Genomic DNA, 21,775 nt, shown 5'->3' on the forward strand with positions numbered 1-21,775 from the left:
GGCAGTATTGCATGCTCTGGTCCTTGGAGGAAATGTGCCACACCATTCCTAGTGGTGGAATCAGACTGCAAGCTTTCACCTGTAAAGTGGGCAGTAATAGGGTTCCATTTCTTAATGGGAGCCTTTTACCAGCTCGCACAGCATATTTACTACCCTACCAGTATTAAGCGCTTGCTTTAATATCCTTAGCACACAAGGTAATGGTACATATCATCATAGTTACAATAACACTGGTTAGAACTACGTTAATTGAGAGCAACTACTCTAAAATTCAATTGTTCCAAACAAAAAGTGAAGTGTGCCATTACTCGGCTGACACATTATCGTGGAGAGTTCTCAGTGTACAAGAGCCACAGCAGTAAGGGCCCAATGCACACAAGTGCCGTTGAGTTACACGCTAACAAAACCTGAAAAATGTATGCTAAAACTCCATTTCAGAGGATGGCCGCCATACTCTTGTGTACCAAAGTTCTCAGTTTTCCACTTAAACCCTTCCTGGTGAGTCAGGACATGGCCAGGTTTCCATACCGCAGCAGTGTTCCATTACTGCTCCTTATAAATTTCACACGCTGTTAATGCTTTCCAAACTGGCAACAGAGCTCAGGGGTGCATGAGGACAGTTTATTTTCCTGCTGAACTTTAAACAGAAATTCCACAGGACCTCTGGCGGGGGTAACAGCCCTGCTGACAGCCATCAGTTCACACCCTCTCACCCACCCAGCTTTGATCCCAGGCTGCGCGGAAGCATCTCAGTTGCCCCAGAGACTGCAGAGGGGAAAGAGAACAACGCAGATATCCACAACTTCCATTGCAGGGACCTCGAGAGGGATCCATAAGAAGAGATGTCCTATATAGCACCATCCTGGACTGCAGAATATTTGGGATAAGTTCCAGGGTTGTGCAAAGTTCAAGGGATTGTCCTTCTCAATTTAACCCCTTCTTTCACTGAATTCATAGATAGAATAAAACATAGGTCCAAGACTGTTTCTGAAATATAGGTCTAACACATAATTCTGAAAAATCTGGTGGGGCTACCTCAAAATATGTTCTGTGTTTTCTTTGAACACCTTCTCCTGTGCTCATAATATCACATGAGAATCTCCAGTGTCTTCCTTATATACCTAGCTCCTATGGCTGAAAATAAATATTGGATAATAGTAATAAAAAAAAAGAAAGTCAGTGAGAGAGATCAAACCCTTAGGTTTCTTAAAGGTTTCTTAACCTTTCACTCTTTCAAGCTAGTCTTATTAAATTCTAAGGGCTAACAATTCTCTGACCATCAAGGATGTGCCTGTACAGAGAAGATGAGAGAAGAGGAGCTTCTCAGTGCTTCAGGTCTCCTACAGCAACAAAAGTAACTGTGTGTACTGCAGACAGGCATCGTTTTTGAGACTGTCAGTGTGAAAACTGACCAACTTGTGACTACCAACCCAAATAAACATGGAGCTGCAATCAGTAGCTGAAAATTGACCTTTTCTTGACAAGATAAATTGTCTTCTGAACTATCTGATGCCACAGTAAGACCTCTGTTGGGGATCCACTAACTTTAAGCTATCTTGGGTTTTATTGCGTACAACAACATCAGCATTTTCATAACTGCAGATTCAATGTGCCCAAGTGTTCAAGACCCAGAGGAAAAATTAAACCTTGAACAGTATTGTCCATGGTGCACTTGAAATGGAAAGACTGTCAAGCAGAAATCACCAACTTATATTTTAAGACGAAGTAAATAAAAATCCCCAGACATTTCAGATATAAAAACCTCACCCACGATATCTTCTTATATTTTTACAAGCACAGTTTTCTGTTTGTTTAGTTCAAGAAGTGGGCTCCCTGGATACTTGATACAAGAACTGTGTAAGAGAAGGGAAAGTGGCAAACCAAGTATGTGGACAAAGTAACATCACTTCCAAATGAATAAAAACCTGCCCCAAAAGAGAAATGTCTCTGATTTCAGCGAGAGTGGCATTCAGTTGTAACAAAAGGACACTTAATCAGAATATAAATGTGGGTGACTTCCACATGAAGCCTTTTGAGAATGAAAAACTATGCTCTCAGACCCCGTCCCTCAGCTCACACAAAAACGCCCTTCCTTCACTCTCCTACCTGGCTGCTGCCATCAAAGGTGCAAGTGAGTAATGGTTCCAGTCAAAGCAATTTGGTTCACCACTCCAGCAAATATGGCTGTTGACTCTCTCTTCCACCTGTTTGGAAAACAAATATTCAAGATTTGTGATCAATTCAGCCTGCTGTTTGATTTTATAACCTAACTGACATTATGGTGTTGGCTACATCAATACACGTAAGAACTTCAGAGATTCAGTCACAGTCCTTCTTGCTACCTTCAGAGCAATGTGGCACCAGCAATCAGTAGCTCTCCTGTGGTTTCCAACTCGCTGTGGCCTAGAATACGCATCAACTAATATATGTCAAAGTGAAAACAACAGACATACAAGGCCACTAGGTACATACAATGATGTATTTTCAAACATGATTTATACAAAAAGCAGCCTAAACACAAAGCATGAAGTGTCTTTGTAGTCTCTTTACATTTACACCTTGTCATTCCAAGTGTTCTGCCTAATTTCTGTCTAATTTTGAAAATATCATGCCCAAATCCTAACTTAAGAGTACATATTTTTTAATTAAATGCAAATACTTTCCTGTTATTGAACCAGAGCGACATGATGTCTTTCATCCTGCTTCTTTCCCGTTTTAGCACTGTGCTTTAAAAGTGAGATCATCTCTAGGAATTCCCTTTTCCATATGATGCTAGTGTGTTTTAGAAAATAGGTTATTAGCCTACACAGTGAAAAACAGTCATAATCCTTACATCTCTCTTTACATGTGATGGCACTCTGGGAAAGACCACAAAGAAAGTGCTCTCTGCATACAAAAGTCCTGCTGTAGGCATGTTGCAGGAGTGTATGTGCATCCGAGGCACAGAGCACCAGGAGATTTGTTCATTAATGTGTTAGACACGCTAGACAGCCACAGGCTGCCCTGTTTACACCTGCAGGGAGTGGGTTATCAAATACCCTTAACTGGGGCATACAGACAAGGCACCAGGAATTGGAGACTCACATCTAATTTGTACACAGTGGAGCTGACTGAAAACGCCCACTTTGTTAATACTGAGGCAACAAACCTTCAGTGAGCTCCTAGAGACAACATACTCCAATGGGCCTGGCTGTTCTGGTTTTGTGAAGACTGGTGTGAACACACAGACAACCAGAGCATGCATTTTGCTCAGGGCACTTCCTTTCAGGCTTCCCTGCGTCCTTGAATGCCCACATATGAGATTCCAGGTGATGTGACAGGGATAGGCAACAAGTGTGAGCATCCCAGGTGGATGTGCCCTGCACAGGGAGAAGCACCCTAGGGGTGCACAGGGTCCCAGCAAGAAGAGCAGCTCATGTTGCCCTTTCTCCTGCTCTTTTGCCCTGGCTGTGTCACTGGGCCCTGGCTGACTACCATCTCAGGTGATCAGGTCACCACAGCAGAAGAAGGTATGTGCTCTTCAAGGGTTTACACAAGTCATGGCAGAGGAGCATGCCAGAGAACTTGGACAGGAGAATCTCAAACTTAGCACACCGAACTTGCAGATTTGTGCCTGTGGCCTGACCATACCATACCCTGAATCCAACAGCAAGCTTCCCTCTGCTTCCAGTGAGTGCAACGGCTGCCCACACTGCCCATTACAGAGGGAAAGCCTGTCCTCTGTGGGGTAGGTGACACATGGCACTTCCACTGCTAGCAGAGCACAAATGTGAGCTGGTGGAAACAGGGTGCCAAAAGCCAAAAGGTAAAGCAGGCCTGGAACCAGCTGGCAATAGAATGGATATGCTTATGCTTTTTTTCCCTGCAGTGTTTGCTACCAGCAACAGAAACAAATAGCAAATGATAATGTGTTACTGACCAGCAATGTCAACAGCAGTCTATACAAGCATCTGAGTATATAAAATAACATATGCTCTGGCTGCAGCCCCTGGCGCTTTATCACACCAACCTACAGCTTTCTAGGAAATGATCTGGGTGTGAAGCCAGGAACCACTTTTGAACCTTTGAACAGATAGGGCCCAATATGGTTTTAATCTGTTGGTGAAACCTTGGCATGGCTCTACTCAAGGGCAAAACTCTGCATTCAGCAGGGCCAGCATTTCAATTGCTAATTTTACAATTGACCTGAAAAATGCCCCAGCGAAAAAAGCAAAGCAAAGCAATAAAGAAGGCGTGAGTCCTTATTCTCCCATCCTTCAGTAGGACCTAGGGGTGCTCTGGATTGTAGCATCCTCTCCCTGGTGTGGCATGGATACCTTCCAGCCCTAAAGCAGATCGCTCTGTGCTTCCATAGGTCTAACTGGTTTTAGTGATGGCTACACTTGCACAGTTATTTTTCACTAATATGCATCATGAACTTGTTTATCCAATCTGCAAGCTAAAGACAAGGGTCTTTATTCTCATTTGCACTCAATCCTCTCTGTAGCACCCTGGCAGAAGCAGAGGAGACTTTAATAAAAAGAGAATAAAGCCATAAGTGAAAGACATCATTTATGGAACAAAATCACACTTCTGCTGCTCCAGCTTCATAGAGAGTGTTTAAATTGAATCCACGAGGAACACTATATTCCATTTTCCTCTCCTTTATTTTAGCTCAAAACTGATGGGATCCAATATCTTCCCTCTTGCTCTGGTAATCTCACTGTCTTCAACATGGTGCCTCAAAGAACACTCTAGCCTCTGATCCATTCAGGGCAGGCTGGATCAGTTTCTGATTTTCTAGAAGCTTCATCATTACTTACAAGGAGGCAAAATATTATCCAAAGTGAGACCTGGTTAAGGACAGTAGGGTTTTGTCCTGGCAGTACTAGTGCATCTCCTTACTAACCTACATCTCACAGCAGCACTGGTTCTAGCAAACAGGACGTGGTCTGAAGGAACAGCCAACCTGCAGAGTCTCTAACAAGCCCAGACAATGCATGTGTCATCAAACAGGATTTTGCTGCCTACGTAAAGCTCCCAGAGTTATTGTTTTGATAGTAAAACCAGGAACTTCTAATTTGTTTTTATCACTGCATCAGTAAAAATTTGAGCAATCCTTTGTTCCTTCGCAGCAGCAAAGGAGCATGCCTCCAGTGCCTGCCCACCAAAGACAGATAGCAATGCAACCACCACTGCTGAGCATTTTCTAGTATTTCTGGTTTTTCTAGAATTGCTAGCTCTCTTCTTAAAACTAACAAATGATTGGAGAAACGGAAATGACCTCAAGTTGCATCAGAGGAGGTTTAGATTGGATATAGGAAAAACTTCTTTATGGAAAGAGCTGTTGAGCATTGAACAGGGTGCCCAGGGCAGTGGTTGAGTCACCATCCCTGGAAGCATCTAAAAGACATGCAGATGTGGCACTTGGGGACAAGGCCTGGTTGTGGACTTGGCAGTGCTGGTTTAACAGCTGGACTTCCAACCTGAATGATTCTGTGATTCTATTTGGTCATACCTGGTCATGACTCTCCTAATCTTCTGCAGTTGTTTGCCAGCCATTGGGACTATGAACAGACAAGCTCATCAGAAGGGAAATGAGAGTATGAAAATCACAGCATGTCTCACTGCTTGGAAGAGTTTTTTTCAATTTGAACTTTGTATCTCAGACTCTCAGGGAATAGCCTTTTACACGGGACCTGGAAACACAGGCAGAAGTGCTCTGATAATGACTCTTACACCATCTGCTTTTGGAACACTGCTAGCAGCCTTGGCAACCTCTGTAATCATTTTCTAGTCGTAAAACTACACCTTCAGTGGTGAAACAAAAATGTAACAGAGACAGCAGCATCATTTGACCATAAGAATTAATTAATTTCATGGATCAAGAATAAAAACTTTGCTTTATATTACTTCTTATATATTTGTTAAAGTGACACTGTAAGGTCAGTTGAGGGTAGGGGGTTGACAGGGAAATTCCTGTGCACCTTCCAAAGCAAAAAAAGTCAGAAATCTCACGTGTATTTTAATCAGAAACTAAAATTTTAGGAAAGCAACTGGATAATATTTTACTGCTAATTATTCAAAGATTCTGAAATAGTACAGTAAACAGGTGAAATTGCTTCAAGAGTACAAAGGGCAAATAAAGCCATGCCTGTGTTACTCCTTAACTGGCTGGCAGCAGATAGCATTCCAGCACAGACTGTATGTAACTTACCATGGTTTGGGAATTTACCTAAAGCCTCACTTTGACCAGGTCTGTAAGGTACCCTTAAACTGCAGCAAGATTCCAGGATTATACAGAATAATTTGTACTAAAGAAGAGCCAGGCAATATGGGTAGAAAAATGTGCACACTTCTGCAGTGCATCAACAAACAACTTGAATTCATGGCTGGTAACCCAGAACAGTGGGGCTATATGCATATCTCCCACTCCAAACCATCTTGCATGAGTTCTCTCTTTATAGATGTTTTCTTACTTAATGCAATCAATTGACCATAAAAGCTTTTGTACTGTAATATGTTAGAGTGTGAAGCCAGTCCGTGTGGATTTTCTAATATTTTAATTTTTTAATTTTCCAATTTTTCTCTTTGTACTCCTTTTCTCCTTCTCAGACACAGACGGTCCATAGAACTCTGTGAATTATCGTCTGTAATGGGAGAAATAAGAAGTCTAAAATTTGCTTGATTGCAGCTATGATGCATTAAGCTTCAGGCATCAATCTCAATCGCAGCACTTTTTCTCCAAATGGGCAATATTTTACAGTTATCGCTCTCTAAACAAAACACAATTTATTATACACACAATTTGATAGCTACGGCAGCTAAGACTAGAAGCAAAAAAGTATTCTGACATGAGGAAGGTAAAAGCAATGTCATACTTTAAATTGACTTCATATAATCAATGCCAGAAGACAATCATCTGTGAAATGATGTTCATGCCATGATCAAATGCAATCATACCATATGCAATTGAATTTGGAAAAAGTGGAAGAAAATTATTCCCATTAGTTTACTGGTATTCTTAATGTGTTCACACAAATCATCTTTGAACAGATGAATTAAAATACTTAAAGCAACTCTACCTTTGCCCTCTTAATTCCAGGTCATTTTGACAGCTCCTGATACTGCAGAAATATGTTTTCTATAATCAGTTTGATGAAATTAATGGATCAAATCTTGAACTACTTCCAAAGTAAAAGGTATATAATTTAGTTTTTGAATCAAATGTCTCTACGCTGTAAACATTTTTGTCTTCATTACTAAAACAGCAAGAGATTTGAAGCCTGCTTTATTTTTCAGTATATATGCTTTTTTGTTTTCCACGATTTTCTCAATAGGAGTGTGATAGCCCATTTAAATTTGGTTTATAGACAGCTTTTCTTCATTTTGGTATCCTGCTAACACCATGTTGCAGATCTCAATGCAAAGAGCACCAAGAAATCTTTGTAGAATTTCAGTTTGTTCAAATTTGTACATGCATAAATTTATGTGCGTACATATGTGTTTATATACATAAATATATGTATAAATCCATATGTGTATAGTATACATATTATATAAATAAAAATAGACTTATTTACTAATGCATGTGTGTTACTGGAGGTGGTTTTATTGCCTCTCAGGCTCTGCAACACAAACAAAATTTAACTAAAAGGAACATCTCCTGTGAACTCTGTTTACTTTACACATAGGTGATTCACTTTATTAAAACCAGGAACATAATTTCTTCTTGGGAGCCTCTCTACGTTATCTCCTCTATCTTCAGAGCCCAATCTGCACAGGAGCTTATTTTGCTGCCACCACTGGAACTATGATTTTGGGTTACTTTTTTTCACTTCAGCCAGGAGCTAAATTAGCAAGAGTACATCCCCCTAAGTATAGGTCCATAACCTCACTGCAAATAATGGTTTAGACACTGCCAGCTGAGACCAGCACCCTCACTAACCAGGCTTGATGCTTTTAGACAATGGTCAAGCTGACAATTGACACAGTGTCCTCAAACACACATTGCTCAACCCATTTGCCTAGCCTCCTGCTGCCAAGAGGGCTGTTTGTGCAGGCAGCTGGCAGGAAGATGGGAGTACATCTGGCGATCCTCCTAGAGTGGGCAGGGAAAATGAAAACACCAGATCTCAGCCAAGCCCAAGATAGGATTCTAGGTAAAGCTCATGCTCTATGGGATCCAAACAGACTTTGGCAAAATCATCACGAGGAACCTCCCACACGGAGTGGGCCTTGGCTTCCATTCTCTCTTTGAAATTACTACCCTGCTATGACACCCATGTATTGGGGAAAACCAATACAGCAAGGTGCACAATGAAGAAATTGAGGCAGAGACACTAAGTGGCCATTAAGGCCACTAAGCAGGCACCTTGCAATATGGAAGATATCCCACTAGACCATGGCAATTACTTGAGCTGTCAAAACTATCTCCATCTCCATGGAAAGGCCATTGCAAGATCAAGCCCATGGCAGAGTAACAGCAGAGTAGTGCTGGACAATCTCAGCAGTAGGTGACAGCTAACTTGTCCCTGAAAAGCTGGACTAGTCAGCCATGCAGGATACCAGGAGGGAAGTGGGATGCCTGTGAGCAACAGAAATTTGTCAGCAGGGAAAATAATCTAAGGATTTAGGGTCTGTTTGCAGAGTTTTGGTTGTTACCTGCAAAATCTAAGCCAAGGTTCCCTATAACATAAAACTAACAGCTCAGTGAGTCTGGTGTTAATTAAAAGTATAGACTTCACTCAAGGCACTCTGAATTTAGACCAGATAAGCTGAGATCAGTCTCGGACGGTTGCAGAGACAGCTTGTACAGCACAGGATTACACAACTGTTGCTGCAGGTTGGCAGTCCCAGTGTAACACCACCACTGGCAGCTGATCATTTGTCTTGAAAATCTGAACAGGCCACCAAACCATCTCTGAGCACACACTTTTATAGCACTTCTGCTGGACCTCATGTGACCTCTTCACAGGGAAACAAGCGCTCTATCTCACTACCCCTTGTTACTGCCACATCTAGAGAAAGACTGTTTAAAGTGTCCTCCCTCCCAGTCCCTCCATGCCTTAAGACTACCAAGAGAAAGGCAGCAGTGAAGTCTTTGGTCCTTCTCAGGTCCTCAGGCAAGATCCCTCTGCACTGATGTCACTGTGCTCTTGGTGTGTGCTCAGCAAGTCAGTAATTTGTCATGAGCGTGGGCCCTATCCATACATGGCAGGCTGGAGGAGGAATGACCTCAAACTCCACTTCTAATCCAGGGGGCGTTGCCAAAGCACAGTGTTTGAGTTTGATGCATGAAGCGCAGAGATATTTTCAGCTACTGAATCACACTTTTGGCTCCACAGCTAACTTGAACCCCTCCTTGTTTGCAATTTTTTGTGTTCTGTGATCACCATTGACTCTCAGAAAAAGAAAATTAGGTGGTGTTTTAAAGAAAAAAACCCTACATAATCATAAATTTGAAGATTATTTTGAAAAATCAATTTTATTTGAATAACTTCTATTTTATTCTCATGCATGTGTGCAGGAGTGGTGTTAAACAAATTACTAATAGATTATGGTGCATCACCAATGTCTGGCTTCTTTATTTCAGGTTCTAAATATATGCTATTAAATGCTGCCAGTGAATGTTTTCTAATGATTTTTGTGTCCAACACAAGAATGAAACAGTTTGAAAAACAAGGCGGCGCAACAGCAGATAGCTTGGGCATAGCTACACAAGTGGTCTTAGCTATATATTCCTATAGCTGAAGCAAAAATATTTTGCTTAACTTGTCCCATGAAACTATACTCATTTGACCACAACTCACAACTATAATTTGAAACTGGCAGTAATGAAAAAGCAAAACCTCATTTTACAATACAAAGGGCATAAGACTTAATTGGCTTATCCTTCCCATTACAACCACATCACCTCTCTGCCACTGCAGCCTGAGCCTACTCTCACTGATTTGGGAGGAAAGCCCCAGCAGAGAAATTATGCAACCTCATTCACAGCTAAGCAAGTCATTTAAGCATATGCTTAATTCCATCTCTAATCAGTAAAGTCAATTCAGTAAAGCAAAGCATGTGCTCAAGTCAAAAGTGAATATGTAGTGTGCACCTTTTCGAATATGGGTTTTTCACAGAGTGAGGATGTTGCTCAAAACTTCCCTTGATTTCCTTTGGAACTCATCAGGCTGGGAGAAGGTAGAATTCAGCTGTTAATCGAACTGTCACTCATGCATGTAAAGCACTAGTCTTTTTAACTCATCCATAGATCAGTTAAGCAAAAACAAATTTTAAAAAAAGCCACGGGACACATCCTTGGAGTGGACACAGATAGATATATATATATAGATATATACACACATACTACCCATGAATTGCAGGGATCACATAGGCAGGAGTCAATACAAAAAAATGACGTAAGAAGGTACCATAGGAAATTCTGTACATCCAGAATTGCTGATGAGCCTCACTGAGCCTTTTCATGGAGGGAATCGGGAGCTTTTCTTATCTACTGGAAGAAGAGTGAAAAATAATGGGCATTTCGACTCTTCATTTACATTTCTCTCATGGGGGAACGAGGAAAGAGTGGGGATAATAAACACACTACTTTGATAAGGAATGTGGCTCTTCCCCTGATGGACTGAAGTAACAGGACAGCCTCTAACATCATCTGAAACCTATTCTTTTCCTTTAAATTACCTTTAGTCTTAGCAAGCAACATTAATCTAACAGAGACAACTTCCAGCCGAGCACAGATCCCCAGGAGCATTCCTCGACTGCAGACAAGTGGGAAAGGAAAAGCCTCTTGCAAAGAGCAGGGCTGGAACTAGTCATGGGGAATTTATGCCCAGCAGCAGGCTGCACCATTTGCCTGCCTCTGCCCTTCGCCCCAGTAGAAGGAGCCTTATCTACCTTTGCAGATATCAGAATCAATTACAAACACCATGGGGCTGCCCTAAATTATGCTCTGCTGCCGGAGGCTGCTTTCTGCCAAGCTCCCAAGCAAGTTCCCATAGATAAAGGCTGTGGGGAATGTGGGAAGGGAGCACTGAGGGCCAGGCTCTACCTGTTCTTCAGCTCCTCCAGCTGCTGTCAATGCACTGACTTGTTCTCTGTTTGAGATCGCAATCTGTCCCTGCCCCAAAGGTGCTGCCAACTGTGGAGTATAAATGTTTTCAGAAATTAAACAACTCCAGAAAAACACACATTATGCAAACATCTTCTCTCTTCCCAGATGACACAACATGGAGCACCAAGCACAAACAAAAATGGACCAAACAAAGCACAAAGGTGTTGTGGAAAAACACTCAATTTAGTGAAGGGCTTCTCTGCTCTCTTTACAGCCATTAGGACAGTGATAATGCTGAACTGGCTGGTCAGCCACAAAAATTGGATAAATTGAGACACGGAAGAGACAATTGAAAGCAAGGAGACAAACAGCAAAAATAAGTGAGACAACAGATGGAAAGCAGAAATGCAAAATCTAAACTGCAGCTGTAATTCTGCTGGTAACAGTCACATTTAAGAGTAGTTCAGTTTGCTTTCCAGTTTTGGAGAGGAAAAGAGTTTTCTTATTAAAAAACCCCAGCTTGTTAGCTGAACTGCTGTGGGTTTTCCCCAGATATTTTGTGGGACAGGAAAATTATTTTTCTCCAAGCCTAGGAATGAAGAAACACTTCTAAGAAAGGGCAAAATTCTGACAACCCTCTGGTGTTGTCCTAGTACTGTTGGGAGGGGAGAGGAAGGTCACATCAATAAAATCTATAGCCACAAGTGAAAAAGCTGTGTTTTAGCTGCTGCTGGCCAGGGCTCAGTCCCTGGCACTGTTCAGAGCTCTCCCATGGTAGCACAACTTCCTTAGTCTTTCTCCTTTACTAGCATGACTGTTACAATTAGGCAGGAAAAGGGTAGTTATTGTTGTAGCAATGTTTTTGTAGGTTTATTTGGCAGCTTTTCTAGCAGGATTTTAGTATAGTTTTGATAACATGCAAGTATGGGAAAGAAGGATTTCCACATTGGCCAAAGAAATAGTTGTGGCAAGACTACCTATTTTTAACATGGTTTATTCCTAGCACTATTTCAGACACAGTATTTTCTCTCCCATCTGTTGACACAGTTGTTTTGTTTCTCTAAAGACATAGTTGTCTGTCTCTTGGAGAAAAAAACGAACACCAACCATGAATAGTTGCAGAGAAAAACATGAGACCAAAACCCAATCAAACAGTGATCTGGTCAAAAGGTAACGCTGGCAAAGCTTTGTGACTGAAATGTTGAGCAATTCTTCAGATGCCTCTTAAAATTTACATCAAGTATTTTAAGTGTGACTGTGAATCTTTAAAATTCAGATCTGGTATACTCAACAACTAACTAAGACGGTTTATTGATCTAAAGAGTCTGACTGCAAAGCTGCTCTCGGAGCAATCTACCAGTCTGTTCAGGAGGAATGCAGACACAGAGTAAGGTGCAAATACTTTCTTTAATAAAGGAAGGAAAATGTAATGAGAGCACCAAGGGGAAAAACATAAACCCCAAAGGCTGATAAAAATTAAACTGGTAAAACAGGACAAAACATTAAGCAATCTTTCTAACACTTGGGTTGCCAGGCTGTTTTCTCTGATTTTAATGATAATTTTTTTTGCCTTGTTGGACTGCTGGAGTTCATGGTTATGATCTCCCAGGCAATCTGAAAACCTTATCTCCTCTCAAAGGCATTTCAGGCAGCTTGAGAGTTTGTAGGTGGAAGCAAATAAAACTGAAGCATGGCTAAGGTAGGACCTCTGCAGATCACTAAAGCACCTCTGTTCTTGTAGGAGAGCCTATTTGCTGGAAAAGCTGCAATATGAAAACCTGATATATTAAAGGTCAAGACTCCAATACAGAGCAGACTCATCTGTATTGTGTTTTAATTTCTTTTCATGGCGAGAGGTGCCAAGGGTTCTGAAGAGGTGACAGAAAGATAAATCATGCATGATAAACTGGAACAGAAGACAAGGCTGTATTCAGAATAGGATAGCTCTGCTGGTGCAGCTGTCCTAGCACACTGTACTGACAGCGTTCCCAGCACAGCCTTCATTCGTACCGGCAAAATCATGTTATTTGCTGGCACAGCTTTTTCCTGAGGTCCCTATTCCCTCATCCAACACACTAAAACTGTTTCAGTAAAAGTAAAGGTTTGTTCTAAGTGTATCCACAGTGAGAGCTTTTGTGTGTGTCAGAGATCAAGTCACGGATCATGCCTCTTTACACCTTTGACCAAGACAGTAGAGACATCAAAAATCTGTAAAATAGGCATGTTCTTCATTTGACTGGAGAAAGAAGTCCTTTGTAAAGACTTCAATACTGGCTTCTGCTCCTGCTGGGAATCTTACCTTCTCATGTGCTTTTGCAGAAATGCAGAGATAAAATATCTCACCACACATGCCCTTATCATAAAGATTTTGGTATTTCCACAAGCAAAAGAAGTTTCCAGGACTCCTATGAGTGACCCCAGCTCCTGCTCCACCCCTGTTCTGTAGAAGGCTCACCCACCTGGCCCTGCCCACACCAGCAAGGCTGAGCCTGGGCTAAGCACCCTTACCCAGAGCCACAGAAAGGGGGAAGCAGACAGTGGGCTTGGTGCTGCTGCCTGCTGCAGGCACAGCTTTCTCCCAGGATGGAGAAGGGAGGACCATGATGTACAGCGACACGGGGGAAAATTATGCCAAATCAAGTGCCTGGTACTATGTGGGCAGTTTAAGAAAACAACCAAATTCACCAAAATGATGAAAACCACAACTCATTTAAGATGTATTTTAAAAATAATTTTATTAGAAAGCTTTCAGGAGCCGTGTGAAAAGTTATTTTCCAGGTGTCCTACATGGTATGACCTACTGATCCCAATCATTTAACTGATTTAAGATTTTAAGACTGTTGTCTGTGATTTTCATAAGTGAATGGGCAGTGACTTCAACATGCCTTTGAAGAAATTAGGACCAGCAAAGGATATTCATACTTGGTTTACATATTCATATTCTGGCAGCATATTCATACATGGTTTTCAGCCTGTTAAAAGGTCTTACCTGCTTACCTCCCTTTGGTTTGACAATGTCTACAGCTGTGGTCACTGGCCACCCAGTATTACCTAATTTTTTTACAAAACATACAGTACCTATTTCTGGAAGGCTGGACTTACTCCAGGCTACTGTGGTTTCCATAGACAAGAAGCTTGAAGGTTTGGGATTAAAACAGCGGGAGGTTGAGAAGAAAATTGAGGACCTGGAAATAACAACTGATAGTCCTGACGCAATCATCGCTGAGAACGCTGCAGCTCTGAAAATGTAATCAACAGCCTGGAGAATAACCTCAGATAAAACACTAGGCTTTGGAGGCCAGTGGAAAGCTCCTGCAAGGACAGTTACAAGACAGGTTCTGGTACACTTTTCCATATAAGTTTCAAGAATTTCTCCTCAGCATCATGTAGGAAAACATGATATAAAAGCTTGTAGCTATCCAAGCTACCCCAGCACGTCTCATTTAAAGGAAAACTGTTGTTAGCTAAGAGCTACGACAGCACATCTTCCTCTAGCTATGGAAGCTGAAGGTCCTTCTGTCCCCACTTGTTCCATGCTGGCTGAAGGCTCACATTTCCTGCCTCATTCAGTGTGAGCCCTCCACTGACCTTCAGCCAAAGCCAACCCAGACAGCTTTGCCTGGAGTAAGAAACAGCACTTCCGACAAGTAGGATGGTGGGGTAGGCATCTCCAGTCTGTAAGCAATGATGATCCATGGGCAGAGGGTCTTCTTTAACCTGTGCAGTCCCTTGCAACTCCTGTCCACTATGTGAGATCTGAAGCATAGATGAACAGTTATAAAAAAGCCAAGACGGGAAGTTTAACTTGCTGTATCACTGAAGTATTAGCTGAAGAAATAAGCTTACCAGACATGCTACTGAATTTAAAGCATTAAGTAAAGATTATCTATGATGTGGTACTTGAGAGAAGATTCATTACTTCAGAGCAGACACACAGGCTTTATCCTGAATTTTCAGAGCTCATGAATGTTTTTGTCGACAAAGTACCCCCCTTGAATATCCTTTTGTGATAGTCATGACAAGAAACGCAGAATAAAATACAGATTCCAAATAGTGTACTAACCCAATCCCTCTCTAAATTGCCTTTTTTTTTTTTTTTACTATACACAGAAGACTCATTAAAAAGCAATATATTCTAAAGAAAAAAAATATTGACCTTTGAAACACAAATGATAATGCAGGTGAGCAGAGCCTCCACTAAATTTGATGCCTGTGTTCCAAAAGCCAGGTGCCAGCTCAAATGAATACCACAACACTAAATGGCAGAAAGAGACTGGCTGACTGAAAGAGACTGGCAGGGATTAGCTAAACCTGGTTTCTGAGGATGTTTCATATTAATATACAGTATCTTTGAGGCCTGGTTTCCCCAGGAACCAGACAAATGGAAAAACAGGTTTTTAGGCTACTTTTGCTTTCTGTGCTGCATTCAGCTGAGCTTTGGTGCAGCTGCAAGCAAAAGACTAAGGAGTGTAAGGTGGCAATTTCACCAAGACTTGTCCCCTTAAACCCTCAAGGTTTAATTTTATATTAGGGCTCCTGCTCAAAAATTAGTAAAACCAGAAGCCTGGTGAGAGGCCACTCTGACTGTAGAAGCTCCAACCAAGGAAAAACTGCCCTAGTAAAGGAGACAAGAAAAGTGCACGGGACTTAAAAATGCTTTTGGTAACAGACTCAACACATTAGGCCCAAAAAAGTTTCTACCAGGAAAATATAATGCCACTACAAAGAAACATAAGAAATAAAGCTAAAGGCTTCTCATGAAGAATAAAAGACACAATAAACCATAGTGATCACTCAGAAACTCAGATACAATGAATGGTTAAGAAAAGTGATAAAGTAAGAAAAAAAGGACAAAACAGATCCCTACTGAGTTCTACATCTCCAAAGAATTATTCTAATTCCCACTTGAGTGTTTTCAAAGATTAAAACCATCAATTCTGATTCAGGAAGTTACAACAGATATATTAAAATTCAGTCAATTATGTCCCAAACCACTATTGCACTGTTCTAGAACCTTTGAGATCACCAGAAACTGCTTACATGATAAAAGAGCAAGCACTCAAAGAAAAGAAGCTATGTTTTTCTGTCAGGACTACTTCATGGGAGACAAGAAGAATTATGAGATCCCAGGAAGAGTCTCCAGGCAGAGCGTGCTGAACCTTGCATGACCTTAGGACGGGTAAAGCACTTCTCACTGCTTCTCTAAGGATTGCTTACTAATACACCAATCCTACAGCAGTTTCGACGTGATTAAAAGAGGATAATGGAGTCAGAATTAACTTTGCTGGGGCTACTCCATTTCTTCCATTCTGACAAGTCAAAGAAATTCTTAACTTGAACTGCAGATGTAGGTTTTGGCACCTATGTTCCAATGCTTTTCATACCATTTCATTACAGCTAGTCCTGGCAACGAACAATGAAGTCCTCAGTGGGTTTGCAGATGATCACAGCAACATGATCAGAAAACTTGCGTCCAAATATCGTAAAAGTCAATGGAACTTGGATTGAGACCAAAGAGTAATGCTCTTCCCTGCTAGGGGTGATTAGCTATACATCATGTTGCTTCTGTGGATGAAAGCGAATCTTTGCCCACGCACCAATTTTAATTACTTAACAATAGAGCCTGCTTTTGAACAATGTAGTGTGTTTTCTTTCATGAAAGAAAACACAACCTGGCACAGAGAAAACATGTCTTCGATTAAAAATTCCACTGACTACAGTCACTATGAGTAAGACTCTCACACTATTACCTAAGCGTATGCACATACATATGTACACACACATGCACCAGCTTCCTGATCTAGAGGTCTTCTAAACCCTTCCCTGGGAACCCGCACCACGACAGACATTTGTAGCAGGAGAGATGTCGTTCACGTGGTCATGGGGACACAGATTGTATCTCACCTCCCATGTGAGATTATTCTCTAAAATTTTATACATTTCCTATCTTTAAAATATGGAGACATTTCCGTGAAAAAAAAAGAGCATAATTTTAAGGAAGAAAACAAAATGTTTTAAGTACAGCCTAAATATTTATAAGATATTTTATTTTTAACACCGATTTCCAGAGATTATCCATAAACACAAACACACTACTGAATTTATGTAATAATTATCTGGCATGTTACATCTGCAATAAATGCAAAGTAATATTGGTCATATTTCTATCTTACATGCTGTTCTTAGTGCAGAGGGCTTTTTTGCCAATAGGGCTGTAATAATTCACATACCAACTGGAAGAACAAGTCAATCTGACAAGAGTTGGATCTGAAGAAAATAAAAATCACAGAAACATTTGGGATGGAAGCCACCTCTAAACAGGTCATCCTAGGTCACCTATAATAGTCACTTAGCTAGTCGAGGCATGACTGACTCCACACTCTCCCGTGGCAGTTTGCTCCACTGACCTAAATGTTGCATAGTAGTAACCCCTTTCCAATATCGAACTGTCTAGCAAAGTACTCCCTGCTGTAGCTTAACCACAGTATTTCCCCCCCACTTTTCTCTTCAGCAACATATGAAAATATCTTGCCCTGCTCATTCCAGCCCTTGCAGATACATATGTGCACCTAAAGCTCTCGCTTAGGCTCTCTCCAAACCCAATGTACCTAGATTTCTCCTCTCAAATACACTTTCAGCTTGACTTTGAGGTTTTCCATCTTCCTGAAGAGTCCTGTGAATTGAGGTTGCCCTTTGGCTCTTTGATTTTGTGGGCTGAAGAGGATTTTAAATATTTGCACCAAGTCTAGTCAGGAATTTAATTTATGAGGCTTGAAGTTACAAATATGTCCTTGCACAACTCCCTGCTTTATAGTGGCATTTGTTCTTTCAAATTTAATATTGTTCTCCCAAGAGATACCTCAAGAAAATCCCACATACAAGATCAATACTTACATTAATGAGATAGCTGGAATTTAATACCGCTCTTCTTCAGGATATTCCCTGTAATTCCAGAGAAGTTCCACTCAAACACGAACAAAGAGTGTTACCTCCCTGCATAAACTTATGTCACCTCCATTAGGGATTGCTCATAGTGAAGCCACATCAGCACCAAGATTACCTGAACACTAACACAGAACATCTGGAGGCTGTTGAGGCCACACTAAATTCCAGTAGCAGAAACACAAAAGCTACTTCTGATATGCCTGGTCTGAAATCATGACCCATATACTTTGATTTTTAAGTAACACCCTTCACCTGATATATGTGACACACCTGTGCTCCCAGCACAGAGGAGGTCCAGGAGCACAGGAGAAGCTGGTGGCCTCCTCATGCTTACAGAGAGAGTCTTTGGCTGAGCTGCCTGGAGTCACACACTGTGTGGGCAAGGCATGTGCCACCAAACATCCACCTGTCCCAGCCCTGCCAATGCCTACCACAGATCCCTCTGAGTGATGTCTGAGCAACCCATAAAGACAGACTGGGGTGGTCAAGTTCTCCATCTGTGACAGAACATCTGTGCTGGTTTTGATACCTGAGAAAAGGCAGTTTCCACAACTGTGGATTTAAAATACAGTATTCATTTGGTGTATCATTGTGTATCACAATATCTGGGACTTAAAATCAAATGCCTGTAACATAAAACAGGTCCATGCTCCCAGTGAAAACACATCCCTAAAGAAAGTGCTAAAGACACATGAAGAGAACACTTATTTTCCTCTGTTTAGACACGAAGATTGGCAAAACGTATCTGAATGGCTCTGCTCCACTGTTACTTCAAAGGGCCACAGTGTATGACTCATCCAACTTGTTTTCAGAATCAATATATGGAAGGTTTGGGTTTCTTAGTTTTTCACTGTTTCAACAAAGAGAGGACACCACTGCTGGGACTGCCTTTGCCTAACGCCAGCATGAGAAGCTGAAAACAGATTACAAGAGCATGGCATGAGCAATTTCTGTATTAAAGAGAGAGCTGTAAAGTCTGATACAAACAGACAAGCATTAGGTTTTCCAACATGCAGCTCAGAAGACAGGCTTATTGACCATAAAATGAATTATATAACCCAACTAGTATTATGTCATCTGAGATGCTGGTTGGGCCACTACCTTTGATATATATGAGATATATATAATATATATAATATGTATAATTATTTTCCCCAGACAACTGTCAGGTTTCGTTCCTTATATAACACTGCTGCAGTGCCAACCTAAAGCATAATGACTGTGCTCATTATAGGGTTATTATGAGTTCTGAGATGAAGAGCTGTCAATAATTAAATTTTCTCCATATAAGGTAAAACACTGTCTTTGTTGCAAAGGGAATCCCAGTTTTATCTGTTTGAAACATTAATTACAGTAATAAACAGGTTAAGAGCAGTAAGCACAGGTCTCCCTCCAGCAAGACATGCAAGCCTGTATCTCAGGGGGTGTGCAGGAAAAGGAAAAGGGATGCTGCAATCTCAGCTGCTGGATCTGGCCTTAGTGTACAGTCTTCTTCATCTTGTACTAAAGAAGGTGGTACAAAATCCTGCAGTGCTTATGGCCAAACAGACTCAATGGCTTTTTTATAAAACATATAATACCGACACGCAGTAAATTTTCTTGATAGTTCAGTCTAGCCTCTTTTTTTTTTGTCATTTTTGCTGTCAATTCAGTGCAGCCTATTAAAGACTGTGAAAAGAAATGGCCTTCAGCAGGGATTTCTATTCCAATCACACAATCTCAATTTCTTTCAGAAAAAGAGCTACTGAACTGGTTCTTCACTTTTCAGATAAGTCAGGTTCAACTTTCAGATGCTGCCCTCATGTTGTGATTAGGTTTTGCCAATGACTTCCTATTTAATATACTGCAAGATAAACTGATACCTGTGCAGTTAGGTTCCAAATGTGTTAAATCAATTTGATAATGACAGGGCAAGCAGGTAAGTTGCTAACTCCTTCCTGTCCATTTATATTGTAGTGGGATTTTTGGTCATCTTTTCTTTTAAAGACCTGTGATCTAAAGGTCTTTTAAAGGCCCCATCTCTAGTGAACCAGCTTTTGTTGCTACAAGTTCTTGTAGTAAAAAAGCATAGGTGTTCCTTTCCAAGGATTCCACTGTATCCCTTACCATCAATATCCAATTGAGTTGCAAAGTATACTTTGGATTCTGTCAAAACCCTTACTGGGGCTTGTCCTGGTTTGTTACTGATGTTTGCTTGCATTGGTGTTCCCAAGAACCAGCTAGGCTTTGGTCACTGCAGGCTGATGGATCAGCAGGAGATCATGGACCACTGCAGTGCTCCCAGCAGCTGCCCTGCCTGCTCAGTCTCTCTCTCCCCTAAAGCCTGTGGTCTGCTTCAGTGCAGCCAGGGCTCAGGGCCTGGGCTGATGGATCAGACCCCCCTGCTATCTAAAAGAGAAGTTTCAATGACTAATGTTCAGGTGTAAAGGTCACTGAGGCTGAAATGAAAATCCTGGAAACAACATGGAATTCAGGCAAGTTTATTTTAGTGTGTGTGTTACCAGAGTTTTGAATTTTTAACAAACTAGGAAAAGAGAAGAAATCCTAACTTTAGGACTTCTGCTCCATCCAGTTCATGGATCAATCAGACACAGTGAGACAGCCCTGTCTCACAAGCTCACTAATATAATGCACTTCCATTTCTTGGGCTCCAGCCCACAGTCTGCACCTTGCAGCGCCTCCTCCTGACCCCAGTCCCGCAGGCTGAGCCAGCATCTCATACCCTCCACTGTTGGACAAGGGACATGGATTTGCAGCTGGAGGTGAGAGAACAGTTGCAAAGAAAAGTGCAAACCTTGTCATGCCCATGCTGTCTCTACATATCCCTGCCCTCTCCTAATGCCACTCACAGCCTGCCCTTTTGGGCTCAGCCCCTACCTCCAGTGGCCCCCAAACCCTTTTTCTGGGACCAGCACAGGCTCCACTCCCCGCCTGAGATGCTGAGGAGTAACGACCTCGAGTCTGCTCCTGCACAATCCATCCCAAACCATAACTCTAAATGTATCTTCCAATTCTGCTCATGTATTTATAGGCCCCTGCATGGGGACAAATTATGCTTTCAAAAATATTACAGGAAAATGCTGCAAGTGATTGTCATAAAAAAACCCCCATCATAATTTCATTAAAAATTAACAAAAAGAAAGCATTAGTGTTGTCCTGCCAGCTGGGGGTTGGGGGGTGTCTCACATTATTAAATTGAGAAGGCCAGCAATGGAAAGCCTTTTTAGATTGGTGTTTCCATTCCTTCCTCTTTTGCTTGGTTCAAAAGTCCTGCATAATTAATACTGTAGTACTTAATAAATGCTTATGAACCTACTACCTCTCTGCTTTTTCCATTTAATTAGGTGATTGACTTCAGGCATACTATAAATTATAATGACAATTTAATTACTTTTTTAATGTGCACACTTAAAAGATTTATAAACAGGAATAGGGTAATACAGTGCACTCAAAATTAGAAATACCATGAACTGGAGAACAGCACAAAGTAATGACATCTAAAGTACCTCCTCAGTGACTGAGCAGCTGCAGTGACTGGGAGGTAGAGTATTTAAAGTGGCTGGTACAACTACAGAGAATTGTATATTTCTATCCAAATGCCCATGTACACCTCTTGTAACTTTTCCTTCGCTGCATTTGCGCATCTCACTTGACTTCATGGCAGAAACATAAAGGAATTCCAAGGACAAGTCAGGCTGTGGACTACAATGTCTCTTAGGTAAAGCATTCACAAGAAGTGGAAGACCCTTTCTCTTCTTTTAAACAAATCATAAAACTTCTGCATCACTT

General features: G+C 41.3%; 1 protein-coding gene across 5 annotated transcripts in view; it reads right to left on the reverse strand.

The window, feature by feature from the left end:
• The window catches only part of HIVEP2 (HIVEP zinc finger 2), a 106,123-nt gene that overhangs the window by 50,609 nt on the left and 33,739 nt on the right, over positions 1 to 21,775 (reverse strand). For 4 of the 5 annotated variants that reach the window (XM_010399982.3, XM_010399990.3, XM_010400017.3 and 1 more), the window contains one exon: positions 2,107 to 2,204. The exons of the other annotated variant lie outside the window; for it this stretch is intronic. The gene's annotated coding sequence lies outside the window, so the exon portion shown is untranslated. The remainder of the gene's footprint in view (positions 1 to 2,106; positions 2,205 to 21,775) is intronic. 5 annotated transcript variants of the gene reach the window in all.

This window comes from Corvus cornix, chromosome 3 (assembly GCF_000738735.6).
Source record: "Corvus cornix cornix isolate S_Up_H32 chromosome 3, ASM73873v5, whole genome shotgun sequence".
NCBI lineage: Eukaryota > Metazoa > Chordata > Aves > Passeriformes > Corvidae > Corvus > Corvus cornix.